The sequence below is a fragment of the Plecotus auritus genome (genome assembly GCF_963455305.1).
Source record: "Plecotus auritus genome assembly, chromosome: 4".
Lineage (NCBI taxonomy): Eukaryota > Metazoa > Chordata > Mammalia > Chiroptera > Vespertilionidae > Plecotus > Plecotus auritus.
In genome coordinates this window covers 153,184,936-153,200,840 of record NC_137775.1, presented here as the reverse complement: position 1 = coordinate 153,200,840, position 15,905 = coordinate 153,184,936, and the positions used below count along the sequence as shown (strand labels likewise).

The window sequence follows — 15,905 nt, the reverse complement described above, 5'->3', positions numbered from 1 at the left end:
ACAAAGCCAGGATTTGTACTCATGTAGTCTGGCTCAAGAGTTCACGTTCTTCACTCTGTGACAACATGCAAAGTAACTACTATTGATTCTAATTCTAGAGATTCATTTTTTTTTAATTGTTTGAAGTATTACAAATATTAGTACATATGTCTCCTTTTTTTTCCCCCATTGACCTTCCCCTGGCCTCGCCTTCCCCCCAGTACATGCCTTTACATGACCCCCCCCCCCCACCAGTGTTTTTTATCCACTGGTTATGCTTATATGCATGCGTACAAGTCCTTCGGTTGATCTCTTACAGTGCCCCCCCCAACCTCCTCTGCCTTCCTGCTATAGTTTGACTGTTCAATGCTTCTTTGCCTCTGTATCTATTTTTTTCCCCATTTCATTCCTTTAAAAAATTTTGCCTCTGCAGACTAGAAGTAAACATATAATAACAAAAAATGTTTGAGTCCCAATTTCAATGTCCAACAGTTCTGAGTCCCCGTTTCAATGTCAAACAGTTCCTTATGTGTTCATGTCAGCAATGATATCTGGATGGTGGGCACATGGTGGCAATGCAGGTCCGACCCTCTCTGGTTTGGTCCTAGGCAACCTGCTGCGTTGCACAGCTGCTGACTGCTAGCGTGGCAAGGTGTTGTCAGTGTCTTCCATCTCTGGACTGTTTCTCCTCTTGTCTTCGTGGTTGGAGCAGACCTGTCAATTCCTCTCTGTTGCAGGAATCCACATGGTCTTGGAGTTGTTTTCTGAAAATATACAAACATATTCTTGACCAAAAGTTAATAAAGGAATCTTTTCTATATAATTGATTTGGGATCTTAAACTTTCTGGTTGACCAATTAGTTCTTTCTAGTTTTGACCTTGTTGCTAAAAACTATTAGTTTGCTTTCTCAGCTGAATAGTTTCTTATAATTTTCAGCGATCATTGTGAAGAACAATATTCATTATCTAGTACTTCCTCAGTTATTTTATAACTATTTATTGAACATGCTCTAATAGATGCTAGGAGTACAAAAATGCTAGGAGTATAAAAATGAATAAGAAGAAAATTTTGACCTCAAAGTGCTAAGTGAGGATGGCCAGTTGATGGGGAAAGATTCAGAGACTGAGCTGGATTGGACATTCTGTATCTTTGACAGTACTCCATTGAATAAATTTTTGTCTTACGTTTGCCACCTAAAGTCAAGCTCAATATAAATAAATTTGGTTAATTGACAATTTCAGTGAATCGGTAGTGATCATAGAACACATTAGCTAAGAATGAAGATAAATTCATGATATGTATTTATAGAATTTAAAGAAGTTGATGAATTTGGGCATATATATATAATCTCCAAATATATAGTTTTAAAAGGTGATTCAGTTGGTTAGAGCATCCTCCCATATACCAGAAAGGTTTTGAGTTCTATCCCCAGCTGGGGCACATCATGCTGAGGTAATTGATCTATTTTTCTTTTTTTCAATTTATTTTTAATCTTTATTGTTGAGATTATTACAGATGTCCCTCATTTTTTCCCCCATAGCTCTCCTCCACCCAGTTCCCACCCCACCCCAGGCCCTCACCACCCTATTGTCTGTGTCCATAGGTAATGCATACATGCATGTAAGATATTTGTCTAATCTCTTCCTGCAACCCCCCCAACACCCCTTTCCCTCTGAGAATCATCAGTCTGTTCCATTTCCATGCCCCTGATTCTATTCCATTCACCAGTTTATTCTATTCATCAGATTTTTTTATTCGTTTGATTTTTCGATCCAATTGTTGATAGATATGTATTTGTTGCCACTTTGTTGTTTATATTTTTTATCTTTATCTTTTCCTTCTTTTTCCTCTTCTTAAAGAATACCCTTCAGCATTTCATATAATACTGGTTTGGTGGTGATGAATTCCTTTAGCTTTTTCTTGTCTGTGAAGCTCTTTATTTGACCTTCAATTCTAAATGATAGCTTTGCTAGATGGAGTAATCTTGATTGTAGGTTCTTGCTATTCATCACTTTGAATATGACTTGCCAATCCCTCTGGCCTCATAGTTTCTGTTGAGAAATCAGCTGATGGTTGTATGGGCACTTCCTTGTAGGTAACTAACTGCTTTTTTCTTGCTGCTTTTAAGATTCTCTCTTTGTCTTCTTTTGCCCTTGGCATTTTAATTGAGATATGTCTTGGTGTGGTCCTCTTTGGGTTCCTCTTGTTTTGGGTTCTCTGTACTTTCTGGATTTGTATGTCTATTTCTTTCACCAGGTAGGGGAAGTTCTCTGTCATTCTTTCTTCAAATAAGTTTTCAATATCTTACTCTCTCTCTTCTTCTGGCACCCTCATATCTTTTCCGTGTATAAGGTGCTATTTTTTTCTAAAATGATTAGAGTGAAAATCGAAGTGTGTCTTATACATGGAAGTCAGCCAAGGAGGGAGCCGCATGGGTGTGTAGTCACCCATACCTTGTCAAACAGGCTTCTGCCAATCATGAGCCTTATTGTTACTGACATCAGCTGATGCAGTACTTGGAGGTGGAGGTGAAGAGTGCGCCGATGCAACAGGGACTGGAGTGTTCTGAGCCCATCAAGATGTCAAAAAATAAAAAGATAAATACCGGTAAGCGATTGTCTTACTCTGCAAAATTCAAAGTGAATGTAATTAGCTATGCAAAAGAACATGGAAATAGAGAGAATTTGGACCTCCTCCCAATGAGTGTATTGTCAGACAGTGGAGGAAACAGGAAGAACAACTTAAGATGCCAAAAAAGAAGGCCTTAAGAGGAAAACCAGTAAAATGGGCAAACTTGGAGCAGTGCCAGAGTGGCTTATATGTGTCCACCAAGCTTATTCAATGTCAGGCATGAATGTTTGCAAGCGAAATGAGCATTGTTGATTTTACAGGAAGGCAAAATGGTGCTTCAGTTTCATGAGGAGAGAAGAGTTGGCCATGAGAACACAAACAAAGTTAGCTCAGAAAATGCCCCCAGTTTATGAGGATGATCTCACATATATAAACATTGACTCAAAAGACAGCAGTGATACAATAGAAGTTGAAGAAATTGATATGTCTGGAACTAATAGTGATGAAGAAGAGAGCAGTAATGCAACAGAGGCTGAATAAATTGATATACTGCATAATATCATAGTACTGGTATGTAAACATTACTTGCAGTGATTACTAAATAAAAATGTGTTCTGTTTTATGTTTAAAATATTGATTTCTTAATTTGGGGTTGGAAAAGTTGGGGGTGTCTTATACATGAGGGCATGTTATACATGGAAAAATATAGTAATTCAGATGTTGGTATGCTTGAAGTTGTCTCAGAGGATCCTTACACTACCTTCATATTTTTGGATTAGTTTTTCTTTTTGCTTTTCTGGTTGGGTGTTTTTTGCTTCCTCATATTTAAAATAGTTGATTTGATTCTCAGAATCCTCTACTCAACTGTTGAATCCCTGTATATTATTCTTCATTTTGGTCAGTGTATGCTTAATTTTTGACTGAACTTTTTCCATTTTGAGGGCATTCTCACTCAGATCCTTGAAAGACTCACTAAGTCCCTTTGAGGTTTCTAGAAGATTCTTGAGTAACCTTATAACTGTGGTTTTGAACTCTATATCCAGTAGTTTGCTTTATTCCATTTCTTTCATTTGTGACATGTTTCCTTGTCTGCACACTTTGGCTGCTTCCCTGTGTATTTGTATTGGGTAGAGCTGCTAAGTCTCCTTGAGTTGATAGAGTAGCCTTGTGTAATAGGTGTTCAATAGGGCCCAGTGGTTCAGCCTCCCCAGTCACCTGAGGTGGTGACTCTAGGTGCACCCCTTTGTGGGCTGTGTGCACAGTCTTGTAGTTGAGCCTTGATTGCTGTACGTGTCACTGGGAGGAATTGATCTCCCGGCCAATTGGCTATGGGGACCAGCAGGGACTACAGTGGGAGAGCTGCTGTGCAGGAGACACCTGTATAGAGCAGGACTTGATACAGTGGGGCTTTGGTGCTCACTGAGTCTGCCCCTTGAGTGTGTCGCTTATGTACATGAAGAGTTGTGATCTTGTATGGTCTGACACTGACCACTGGGTACACTGGCTCTTGGGTCTCCAGGGAAGTGCAACGTCAGCCACTGCCCAGGGCCATGCAGCAGGAGCTACAGAGAGATCTGAATATTTCTCCTCTTTGTATTTGGGTTTGGAAGTGCCTAGATGAGGCCCAGGTATGAAGCAAGGCAGGCTGGTGCCAGGTCTTGGGCCTTTTATTGATAGGTTTGGGGCTTCATGACCCAGTTGCAGCTTGTTTGACAGGTTTGGGCCTGAGAAAGAACAGGACATTTATAAGCAAAAGCAGCTGTGCACAGCTTGGGTGGTGTTATAAATTGGATGGGGTGAGGTCTCAGGGAGCAAACAGAAATGGCTGCCAGTCAGCCCTGCAACTGGGGAAGTCCCAGCATGGAAACAGTGACCACTGTGACCACTCCTGTGTACCTGCCCCGATGCCAGACAGTCCAGTTTCTCCTCGTATGTGTCTGTTTTCTCCAGAGCCTCACCCGGCACTGGAGCTCAGAGGAAGTGGGAGCTTGTAAGTTCAGTTCATGGTGCGGCCTTTTACGAGGAGCAGCTGGGTCTCCAGCAGACTCTGTGTCATTGAGCCTCAATCCCCACTGGTTTTTCAGCCTGTAGTTCTTTTCCCAGCCTGTAGGGACTTCTTTTCCAAGCTCTGGGACCCTGGGCTTGGGGTCTGGTGTGAGGCTGGGACCCCCTGCTCCTCCAGGTGGCCTCCAAAGACCAGCCCATTCAGCACCTCCGCACCTCCTACCAGTCTCAGTGTGCTTTCTTCTTTACTTCTCTAGTTGTAGGGCTTCCATTCAGCCAGCTTTCCAGTGGTTCTGGATGATGGTTGTTCTGTATTTTAGTTGTAATTTTGATGTGTTTGTGGGAGGCAGCGAATACAGGTGTTCGCCTACGCCGCTATCTGTGTTTTCCGACCTAGGCTGTTTCTGATCTATGTTTCTCTCTTTCTCTAAAATCAACAAAAATATATCTCAGGTGAGTATTAAAAAACAGGGCAGAATATATTAGGTGGTGGATATTAAGGGAATGGGAATAAAAATAAATTAAAAAGTAATGTGAAGGAAAAAAGTTTGGTTGTTGCAATGGGTCCAAGTTAAGAGTCCAGTTGAGACTAGGGATCTATAGGAGAGATTAAATGTAGGTATTGGATACTAACCTGCAGAAATGTCTGTTTGCCTGTTTTTTTCCCACTGGTTGAGGGTAGGAATCTCCCATTGCTTTGGAACAACAACAAGCTTATAAAATGAATAGTTGTTTGTTGAAAGATAGAGATTCTATAAAGGCGACTCAAAGTTTGTATTAATATTTGTAGTCACGCCCTAACCAGTTTGGCTCAGTGGATAGCACATCGGCCTGCAGACTGAAAGGTCCCAGGTTCGATTCTGGTCAAGGGCATGTACCTTGGTTGCAGGCACATCCCAGTAGGGAGTATGCAGGAGGCAGCTGAATCAATGTTTCTTTCTCATTGATATTTCTAACTCTCTATCCCTCTCCCTTCCTCTCTGTAAAAAATCAATAAAATATATTAAAAAATATTTGCAGTCACTATGAAATGAAAAGGACTCTAAGTACTCTTCATATAAAGAAGTGTATACATACACAAACTGCATAGAGTATATAGTTCTGATTTTTCAGAAGCCCCTTTCTTGGCAAAACCCTCATCCAGTAGTGGTTATTGTCTGGTCTATTCAGAGCACAAGTGTTTTTTGTTTTTTTTTTTCCTTTTTGGGCTCTGAGTTCTTTGCTGTTTTCTCCTTTATTACTAATTTCACAGTAAGGCAGTTGTTACCAGAAATCTGGAATAAATATATAAATTGCCACTTTCACAAGGACCCTCATACTCAAGATATATTTGACCTTAAAAGTACATAGAACAATTATAACATTACCTTGATTTAGGGTATTTTAGGATATCTCACTGCCTCAAGTCTTTATTTTATCCTAATTAAATACAATAAATGTACATATATAGAGTGAACATAATCTATTCCATTTTTAGGATAGAACCCCAACTCTTGATATATCTAACTATTGAAAGAATCATATTAATGGGAGCTACTTTTCTTGGTTGGGTTTCTGATAATAACCCTCATATTTATGAGTTCTCTACTTTGGAAAAGTAGCCTACAAAAGCAATGTACATGCTAGTTAAGCATTCTGTGCTTGGGATTCCAGCTATATACTCCTATAAGAATGCTTGCATACATGTTCATGTCTGTATGGGTTAATAAAAAAAATGAGCTTGCTTATCTGGTTAGCAAAAGTAGTCTCTTTTTGTCATTCTTGTGACATTTCATTGATGCAAATATCAAAAGATAAAAGAACCCAGACTTTTGGTTGACTTTAAAAATCAATGGCTCTAAACCATGTTATAAAATAATATGTTTAACATAAAGTCATCTATGGCTATACTTTAAAATAACAGTACACACCCAAACTGTATTTAACAAAAAGAGAGTTTAAAACAAAGCATATAGATGGTTTACAGTGAATAATCTGAAATAGGGAGTGATACACGTCCAATGAATCAGAACAATGTAGGCATCGAAGCAATTCACTTAGCAAGAAAAAAAAAAATCTTTTTTTTTGTTTCTATTACCTAAGTGAGCCAAGTGCAAAGGCAGAAAGTTTATATGGGTGTGTATATATGTGTGTCTATCTGTGTTTATTTTTACATTTTGTGTTGTTGCTTGAATTATCTGAAAACAACTTAAAGTGCACAGGAAGAGTCTGGAGGGTTTGCATCATCAGTCTATTTAAGGGTAAAAATACTACTACTGCATCAAAACTACTTCACAGCCTCAGGGGATGCTGTTTCCAGGATATTTGAAATAACATGATGTGATAGATACCACTAAGAATCTTAAAAGATGATAGAGTGTCTTCTAAGCTTCACGAAATATGATAAAGGTGCCTTGTCAAGGATTGCTAAAAGCCTGCTCCCAAGAACTCCCTCAATCACCACTGAGAATGCATCTGTTTCTTGACTGTGTTTGAGAAGCTGCTTGGCAGTGTGAGGTGACACTATCTGGGTACTTTAAAGAAACGAAGTGACTATTGTGTGTGTTTTGTGCTTGTTAGCCAGACATCATCATGTCACCTCAAACAGAATAGTATTTAGAGCTGAGCAGGGTTTAATTTTATTTCAGTATGCCTATATTGCTTATATCTTTTTGTTACGTTTGAAATGATTAATAGCCAGCAGCCATCCTTAGTGAAGGGAGCACAAAGACTCCTGCAGAATATCATCATTGACTTGGAATGACAACGATATGTTTTCATTATAACTGCCCATAAATATTTTAACGAAAAACAACGTCCTCTCCACCTATGTACTCCCCTGTAGGTATTTTATTAAAGGCTCTTTCTCCTGTTACTATTCACTCAAGAGGTATTCCCAGGTTAAATTGCCTGACTCCGAAAGCCTATTTTATCCTGGTTTCAGTTCTTTTGATTGGTTTTCTTTGCCAACTCCCATGGAAATGACACATGGGACATTTGCTTTTGGAGACCCTTCCAAAATGATGTTTTGTTTCTTACTTGTAGCACCAAATGGTTGTCTACCCCTTCTCTGAAATGATAGTTCAGACAATAGGAACGTAAGTCATTTTTATTATCATCTTTTTTTAGTATGTGCACCTGAGTCACTTTTCTTGGGCTAATACCCAGGATCTCTCATACAATAGAATTAATGCTTACAATTGTTGGTCAAAATCCAAGCCCCTAAAAGAAAAAAGATGGAGACCTGGCATTCAAGAAGGAATGAAATTTAACCCTCACTGAGTTACCGACTTACCTGCTTCAGCCAGGCTAGGGCCTTCTAACTCTGTGTGTGGTTCATGGGTTAGGGCCTCAGCATCACCTGAGAGCTTGTTAGAAACACACAACCTTAGGCCATGCCCAGATCTACTGATGAAAAACTTCAACTTAATGAGATCCTAAGGAGTCTCCTGTGCATATCCGAATGAGAAAAGTGTTGGCATAAAGCATTTAAAAATACTTTCTCATTTAATCCTCATAGCACTTTAACAGGGTTGGCATTATTATTTCCATTCTACAAATGAGAACTATCAGGTCTACAGAGAATAAATAATTTACTCCATCCCAGAGGCTAACTGACTTCTTTTCTGTATGCCACCGTCCCCATCTGTGTGACTTTATCCCAGTAACAATAGTGATGGCCATGCCAAAGTACAGGCCTTTAATAACCTCTGGATAATTTGACAGCTGGGTCACTCTGACTTACTGTGACAAAAATAAATAAAAAAATAAAAAATAATTGACAATTACGCTCCTAGCCAGGTTTAGTAATAAAGAAAATAGTTTCATTATTTTTAGTCACACTTCTGTTTTGAACCCAATGGTATTACCTTCTTTAATTTGCAATTTAAAAAATTCACTTAGATTTCTATCTGAGCAACTTCTAGCTGCTATCTTCACAAGCCAGATTCAGCCTCCGACATTGAAATTTTGCTATGGTAGTAGATGTTCCAAAAAGGTGCCACTGAATCCAAAAGCAATTCCAAAAGTGGAGTTGTGAAAGAAAGTTTTACTTTAGTGGTATGTTGGAATAAGTGTATTGACTCCTATGATGTAAATACTCATTTCCGTGCTCAAATTTCACAGTTTTATTTTAAGAAATCTTTTAAAAATATAAAACTTTTAAAAAGTGTCTTTTTACTTTTTGATCACAACTCATACATTCCCAAGGAAAAGGACCAGACATGAAACAGTAGAGATTAATGTTTTTTTTCAACAAGTCTTTGAGGGAAATAGAACAAGTGCCACTACCTATCTGACACCAAGTTTAACAGGGTGCTCAAGAGCAGCAAAGGGCAACCAGTCAGAATGTTCCAGCTAAGGGAAATGAATCACCACATTGGGCCTGGCCTGAAAGCCTCTTACGTAGAACAATGAAATGTGTAAGAGAATGAGTTTGCCAGACTCTTGAAGTCATGAGACTCGTCACCCAGGGTAAAAACTGTGTAAACCTGCAATGTATCAAATTTCAATAGCAAAATGTTTTGACTGACATCAACAGACTTAAAACTATATAAAAACTATAGAGGCAACCATCAGGATTCCTGAAAACAAAATAAATTTCACTATGTTTCTAAATTTTCAGAGTAGACAGGAATCAATTGGAATTCAATTAAAGCATTTCACTTTCTGATGATAAATCAAAATTACTGATGATATCCAGAGATCAGTGGTATACAACTCTGGCTGATGGACATTACAATCACCTGGGAAGCAATGACTGGGTACTAACCCCCCAATTCTGATTTGATTCATTGAGGTGTAGCTGCTGATTTTCTAATCTCCCCAGGCGATTCTAATGTACAACCATAATTGAGAGCTCCTACCCTAGATGCTGAAATGAGTGATAGACTAGTGAAGGAAGATACAAGTTGCTGAAAGAAAATATTAAGGATTGAACATATTTCAGGTAATAGCTATTGTATCTTTGGAAGTAAGACTAACAAGACCTAGAATGTAAGCGTGGTGTATAGAGAGCTCTTCTTTTTCCACTACTCTGATGCACTGAGCATTTTCAATTAGCAATTGAAGATAGTGAGGAAGCAATTATTTTATATTTAGTTTTTGCTATTGCAAGGATGCTGCAGTGGACACCTTTGTATACACACATTGGAGTCCTTGAGAGAATATCTGTGTGATAAATTCCTAGAGGTAGAATTATTTGATCAAAATATTTATACATTTTAAATGTAAATATTTCTTTATTGTCAACTGCCCATCAATGAGGTTCTGGTAATATATACCCAAGTAACATCAATGTCAACCTGTGTCTAATTATAAGGGTGGGATTGACTATACAATAGAGACAGGAAATTACCAGGAATATATGACTTTAAGAAGAAGGGAGAAGGTTTGAAGAGAAAGTAATAGTTTTGAAAAAAAATAGGGAAAAGAAATGAGGTTATATAAGTGTGATTGTTGGGCAGTGCTTCAAGTTGCTTTGAGCCTGTCATAAATTGTCAGATTTTCTTCCAAGTCGAAGTTGGCTGTTTTCTGTAGGCATGGAAAAGGAGTTAGATTCAACTATCTTTTTCAACATTATATTTGGGACCTTCCATTATATTCTTACATAGTTTAATAAAGGAAAACTATGGTTATAGTAATGATTATGTTACTAAGCATATTCAACAGAAAAACATGTGCACAGGAGACATATAAAAATATTTATTGTAGCATTCTTTGTAATAGTGAAATTTGGAAACAAATGTTGTTGATGCTCATTAGTAGCAGATAAATAGATTGTGGTAAATATATGGTAGGCTATTATGCACATACATATATACATTTACAAAATTGCTGTCTTCCTATATAATTTGACTTGTATTAATGTAGCATTACTCATCATAAGCATTTTCACACCATAACATAATTATAAATGTTATTTTAATGGTACTTAGTATTTCATTTTATTTATGTATCATCCTTTACTTTAAGCCTCCAGAGTGGAGAAAGATTACAACAATCACCTGAGAATATCCCAAAATTTAATAAATTTTAATATTTTTCTGTCTTTGCTCAGATCTTCTTATTTTTAATAAAACATTGCAGATACAGTTGAATCTCCTCCATTATACCCTGCTTTAAATTCTCTTCTTGACCCATTTTCCTCTATCGTCCTTCAAAGATACCATAATACTGGATTTCGTACTTATAATCACACATTTTTTCCATAATTTTGCTGTATGTGTACAACTTGTGCACATTTAAAAACTATGTAAATGCTATTTTAACATATATGTTTATATACATATATTTGCAACCTAGTTTGCTGAGTTTTTATCAGAAGTTGATTTTTTATTTTGTCAAATATTATTTTCATATGTTTCTGATTAAATGGATTATATATGTGTTTATTAATCTGGTAAAATGTATTGATTGATTTTTAATGTTAAAGCAACTTTGCATGCCTGCTACAAACTTCACTTGGTCATTATGCATTATCTTTTTTACATATTGCTGCATTTATTTGCTAAAATATTGTAACAGTTTTTATACATATAAAAATGTTGATAAGAGATGTTAGTCTATAATTTTATTTTCTTGTAATTTTGGCCTTGTTTTGGTAATAAGATAATACTGGCCTGCTAAATGAATTGGATATCGTTGCCTCTTCAGTTTTCTGGAGTTAGTGTAGAATTGGTATTATATCTTCCTCAAATGTTTGGTAGAATTCACCAGCAAAGCCATCTAGCCCTGGAGTTTTCATGGATGGATAGTTTTTAACTACAAAATCATAAGACACACACACACACACACACACACACACACACACACACACACACTTTTATACTATTTAGGCTATGCATGGATTCTTTTTTTTATTGTTTAAATTATTACATGTAGTAGTACATATATCTCCTTTTTTCCCCCCATTGACCTCCCCCCAGCCTCCCCTACCCCCTGTCGCATATGCATGCATTCTTAAATGTGCTTTAATTATGTCAAGAAATTTGTTCATTTAATCTAAGTTGTCAATTTTATTGGCATAAATGTGTCAATATTATGCCATTGATAAGATTTTAATATCTGTTAAATCTGTAGTGATTTCACTTCTTTCATTTCTAATGTTGGTAATTTGTGTTTTTTCTTGTTTCTTGAGGTCAGTCTGGCTAACTTTATCAATTTTATTGATCTTCTCCAAGAACCAGCTATTGGTTTTATTGTTTCTCTATTACTTGCTCTTTATTTTATTGTCTGTTACTCTGATCTTTATTATTCCCTTTCTTCTGCTTTGGGTTTAATTTGAAAGAGGTCATGGAGAGGATATGATCACCTTTTGACCTGTAAGCCTTACTTGGAGGCTCCTCTCCTCTGCCCCTCCTCACCTACTCTTGTAATGTATGTTCTGTCCACTGTTCCCACAGGAGGAGCATTTACAAGGATGCTCCCTTGAGCCAGCAGTGTGTTGTTAAGACCATCTGGATGGTATATGTAACCTAACCCAATAAGGCCTCTATATAAACTTCTAAGATTGTGGCTGGCAGGCATGGAGATCTACTTATCTTGGGACCACCCATCATAAACCTCATATGTAAATTTACTTGATTATTAAATCTGCCACCTACCAATCCAGAGTGGTCTGCCTCTTTCTTCCATCTTTCCTTGTCCTCTGTGTAGGGGACCAGTTTGCAAACCAGCATTTGCTCGTCTTTTCTAGTTCCAGATTTGAGACTTTTTATATGTTCTAATATAGATATATTGAATTATAACTTTCCAATTATTGATTTATTACCATCTTACACATTTTGTTATACTATGTATTCATTTTTACTTAGTTCAAAATAATTTCTAATTACCTTTTTGATTTTTTCTTTGACCTATGGGCTATATGGCAATGTGTTGTTTAGCTTCAATACATTTGGGACTTTTCCAGATTTCTTTCTTTTATTGGTCACTAATTTAATTTTATTGTGGTCGGAAAACAAATTTTTTTTGTTTCTTCCATACTAAAGTATTAAAACTTGTATTATGATCCAGATATGGCCTATCTTGGTAAATTTTCTTTCTTTTTTTCTTTATTATTATTATTATTTTTTAATTCTTACTCGAGGACATTTTTCCATTGATTTTTTGAGAGAGTGGAAGAGAGAGGAAAAATATCAATGTGAGAGAAACACATCAATTGGTTGCCTCCTGCAGGAGCTCCAACCAGGGCCTGGGCCAGGAGGAGCTTGCAACCAAGGTACATGCCCTTGACCGGAATCAAACCTGGGACCCTTCGGTTGGCAGGCCGACACTCTATCCACTAAGCCAAACTGGCTAGCGTGGTAAATTTTCTATATGCACTTAAAAAATGTATGTCATGCTGCAGTAGAGTGGAGTATTCCATAAATGTCAGGTTAAGTTGGTAGATAGTGTTGTTCAAGTTCACATCTTTACTAATTTTCTGTCTACTTATTTTATCAATTATTGAAAGTGGAGTATTGCCATCTCTGAGTATAATTGTGGAATTGTCAGTTTCTCTTTGAAGTTCTATGTTTTTTGTTGAATGTATTTTAAGATTTGTATGTCCTCTTGATAAATTGACACCTTTATCATTATGAGATGACCCTCTATTTCTTAATATTCTTTGCTCTGAAGTCTACTTTATCTGATGTTATTATAGCATGCCAGCTTTCAATTCATCTTAGTGTGGCATATCTTTTTCTGTTCTTTCAATTTTACCTTATTTTTGTTGTTGTATTTGAAATGTATTACTTATACTATAAGGCTTATAGCATCGAGTTAGGACTTGCTTTTTTATTCTAATCTGGTGATCTTTGTCTTTTAATTGCATGTGCATTTTAGAGGTTGCTTTAAGCTTTATATTCTGCACCTTAAACTTACCATGTCAGCCATGAAGTAATATGCCACTTCACATACATTATCAGAAGTTTACCATAGTCCACTTCCATTCCCCTCCCCAGCCTTTGTGCTATTGTCATTCATTTTAATTCACTGTATGTTATAAATCTCATTATATATTGTTGTATTTGTTTTAAACTATCACTTATCTTTCTAAAATATTTAAAAATATATTTTGTATTTTTCATTTTCAGTACTATTTTGAAATAATTAGTATACATGTGGCTGCAGTTGTATGTATCTTCATAACTTGATGCCTCCCGATGATAGACTAATTTAAAAAATTTAAAAAAATTTTTTTCTAGAAGCCAGTGTAGGCACCAAATAAATATTTGTTGACATGTCTAGAAGTCACATTTAAAAATATATATATACTAATATATATACATATATATATGTATATATATATATATATATATATATATATATATATATATTGATTTCAGAGAGAAAAGGAGAGAGAGAGAGAGAGAGACATCAATGATGAGAGAGAATCATTGATTGACTGCCTCCCTCATGCTCCCCACTGGGGACAGAGCCTGCAACCTAGACATGTGCCCTGACCAGGAATCGAACCATGACCTTATAGAGTTCATAGGTCAACATTCAACCACTGAGCCATGCCAGTCGGGCTAGAAGTCACATTTCTATAATGTGATTTGTAAAAGGGAAACATGATCTGCATATTTAAAACTTCATCTAATTCTTAATATTTTGTAATTTCTCTATTGTGAGGAGTTAACTTTTCTGCTGTTCAGAGCTCTGTTATATATCCTTTAAAATATCTGTAGGTTCACAGATTTACAAGTTTGGGCTTTTCATTGCAAAACTGTCTCTCCTTTGTGTTTACCTGCTATGTTCTTTATAGTCCTGACTTATGCTCCTGGATATCTCTATCCTAACTCAGAAACAGTTTAGATGATGGCTGAGTTCTCACTGCTTCTCCATAGGATATTTGACTCCTAGTTTTATTATTCTCTTAGGGCAGACAACAGAATCTATATAGGGCAGTTCACGGGTGAGAGTGGAGTGCCCTATTAAATAGGGGCCTGGCCTCTGCAGCCAGACTAACTGGGTTTGAATCCTGACTTTTGCCACTTACCAGTCCTGTGATTTGGGCAAGTTATTCAAGCTGTAAAATGAGTAGAATGCTACCCACCTTATGAAACTATTAAAATAAGTAGAAGAACTAATGCAGGAGTAAAAGAGTAAAGTGCATAATACAGTGCCTCACACAAGGTTAGAACTGAATTATTATTAATGCTTATTAATATTACTATTTACACAAGGAAACGTCTCATATAATACTTTGCTGTATTCATCAGCCACATCTTTTTCTTTTCTTTCCTTTCCTTTGGATATTGTTTTGCTTATAATAATTCAGCAGAAGTCTAGATTTTTTTTGTAATAAAAAACACCATCATTTGATTTACATATTTGATGACATGTAAAATGCATTTGAAATCTATATAGCATCTAGTGGGTACCCATTAATACCATTTCCCAACTTTCTTTTTTCTTTTCTTCCCTCTATGATCATTTGACATCTGTATACAGTACTCGAGAACTTAAATGGGTACAAGTTGGTCACTAAGTAGATGATTTGTGCCATATAATATGACAGGCATTTCAGTATTTTGAAATTCTTGAATAGTTAGCTGCCTTCTTACCTTCATTTGAACTTTCTAGTATTCTGTAACCTCTGTATTCTATGATTTACCTTGGGCATTTCAGAATATATAATGCCATAGAGACATATGGTGATACTGAAATTTAATGTCATTGCAAGATTCTAATAGAGATAAAATGATAAAGTTATGATCCACTAAATCTTCTATGCAAGGAAGGTCAAAGAGTAGAATGTCTCTGCATTGCTCAGAGGGCTGGTGGTATCTGTGCAGTTTAGTTCTGGCCCAGGTTAAGTTTACATGAGGAGAATATAAAAGCTTCAAATATCTATTGTGTTTATAAAAATGAACTAATCTTTCTCTCTTTTAATCCAGTATGTAATCTTGAAACATTATCTGTTAATGAGTCAAAACCTCTTTCTATTAATCCTATAGAATGTCAGATATAGAACATACCTAAATTAAATATGAAGAATTAAAATCAAACGTATAAAATGGAATTAATTGGTAACAAAAGGGGAATTCATCTTATTTTCTCTTTAAAAAGTTAGGAAATTAATAGTCAACTCAGGAACCCTGAGATTTTGGTTTTCTACCCTATTTTATCAGTAAAAGTGCAGTGTTCCTTTATCTTGGAGTTAGGTTTATTAGATATTGTGACAATGGATAAAAAAGCCAGTAATATAGCTATCTAGAAATTTGGTTTTGCTTGAGTCATTTTATCTAGTCATGTGCATGAGCAGTGGATTATTCTGGACTGTGAATTTTCATGAGAAAAGGAATGTACACAGCTAACATTTTCTCAACAATCCCATAGGTAGAGGAATGGATAAGATTTAGGTTACTAATTCATTGTCTCC

At 36.3% G+C, this 15,905-nt stretch overlaps 1 protein-coding gene across 11 annotated transcripts in view; it reads left to right on the top strand.

The window, feature by feature from the left end:
• Positions 1-15,905, top strand: part of MAGI2 (membrane associated guanylate kinase, WW and PDZ domain containing 2) — a 1,233,836-nt gene that overhangs the window by 673,265 nt on the left and 544,666 nt on the right. The gene's annotated exons all lie outside the window — the stretch shown is intronic.